Consider the following 1,827-nt stretch of genomic DNA (forward strand, 5'->3'; position numbering starts at 1 on the left):
GTGTTTCCTTTGGATCATTATTCTATCCATGCCCGCTATTTGACACTATAGCAGTGATTTCAACTTACATGAAATTTAATGGTTATTCATTTTACATATGACCTACCCTTTCTTAATATATGGTTGTCCATTAATAAAATATGAACGTTGTTTTGACGTGATAAAAATATATTTATATCATTTTCACTAGGTCTATTTGACTTAATATTTACATTATCATAATAATAATTATTATTAGATCAAACTAGCCTCACTTCATTGAATTACAAAATATAGAAAATGTTGACCACAATAGCAGCGACAAGGTGAATTTAAGCTATTATATCCACCTTTATAACATTTTCCAAAATATGAAAAGTTTCATAGTACTTGTTTAAGACTCTAAAGAGACAAATTTAGTCACAAAATGAAGCTTATACAAAAAGGAAATTCCAAACACAATTACCCTCTCCATATGTTGCAAATTTACTGTATCTTTTTGTAACACAATACGGGCACATCAACATTGAATGGTGAAAAATCTCTCCAAAACATGACACACACACAAAGAAGGCATCATTCATACCTTACCCTTACAATGTAAGTACCGCTAGGCTTTTCATAACTTTTGCAAATATTTTCAAGAGGGTTGCCAAATGAGCACCATAGATTTTTAGTGGTTTGTACTTACATTCACCTATATTTTACTTTTCACACCAAGGAACTCATCTCTAGTTTTTCTGACTGTATTCTTTGATCCCTCAACAACCCTAGTTGCACCTTGTTCTAGTGGAAGAATTACATCAAATCTATCTACTCCAAACATTCCAAGATTGCATAAAGTAAAGGTTCTTGAATTATATTCTTGAGGCTGAAGTTGCTTTGCACGAGATTTCTCAACAAAATCCTTCTGCCTTCAAGAAATTAAATATAAGTTTGCCTTATCCGCATCTTGAAGAACAAGATTTATATAAGTCCTCCATTTTTTATGACTGCAACTATGATATTTGTGCTATTGTTATAAGTACAACTTTGATCAGCCTTGCAGCTTGAGTTGACAATCAGATGTTGTGCTAAAGGCATTGTAGTTGTCTTTTCTAATAGATAATTCATGGTCACCCCCTTGGATTTGACATTTTTGTAGAGAGAATCTAGAGCATTTGTGGTGATAGAGTACCCAACCTAGAATGTAGGAGCTGAAAGGATCTCTACCATATTTCTTGCCACAACCACATGTATTGTTGTAAAAGGCACCATGGTTCCTAGCAATACAAGTATTTTCTGAGAAGCCACAAGTTTAATAACAACAACAACAATAGGGGATGGTTTAGTTTTAGCCATGACACTAACATATGGAGAAGGTATTATTATAATATTTGCTACACTCTCAATTTCAAAGATGGTAATTTATACTTTAGGTCTAGATCCCACAATATTAGCTAGATCAACCTTGTATTGTTTAACCAATTTTTACTATGCAATATACATGTAATTTATCTATCATGTCTTTGTAGGCCTCAAGTTGCATCAAGTTATAATTTACTTATTTCTTTTAATAGGTAGGTTTTCATAACTTGTTTTACAATCATATCTCATAAAGGAGAGTAAATACATCTCTTTGACAATGTATGAAACCATTAAAAAATAGTTTTAAATACTAAATGTATAATATTTATGATGGAGAAAAGTATTTTAATGTGACGTGTATCTATGTTCTTGGAATGTTAGATGTGCATGGTTGAAAAACTTAATTGCAAAGGTCAAAGATAATGCAATTAGATGAGAAATGTTTGATAGGCTTGGATATATCATGCATCGTTAAGTAAATGAAGATTCAACAAGGAATGA

The 1,827-nt window shown here is 31.7% G+C and overlaps 1 pseudogene; it reads right to left on the reverse strand.

Annotated features, from left to right (window-relative positions):
* Positions 1–572: 572 nt before the first annotated feature.
* On the reverse strand, positions 573–1,449 carry LOC149541030 (dihydrolipoyllysine-residue acetyltransferase component 4 of pyruvate dehydrogenase complex, chloroplastic pseudogene; annotated as a pseudogene).
* Positions 1,450–1,827: the final 378 nt, after the last annotated feature.

The sequence above is a fragment of the Cupressus sempervirens genome, chromosome 9, assembly GCF_028749045.1.
Source record: "Cupressus sempervirens isolate cs-2001-9-10 chromosome 9, ASM2874904v1, whole genome shotgun sequence".
Lineage (NCBI taxonomy): Eukaryota > Viridiplantae > Streptophyta > Pinopsida > Cupressales > Cupressaceae > Cupressus > Cupressus sempervirens.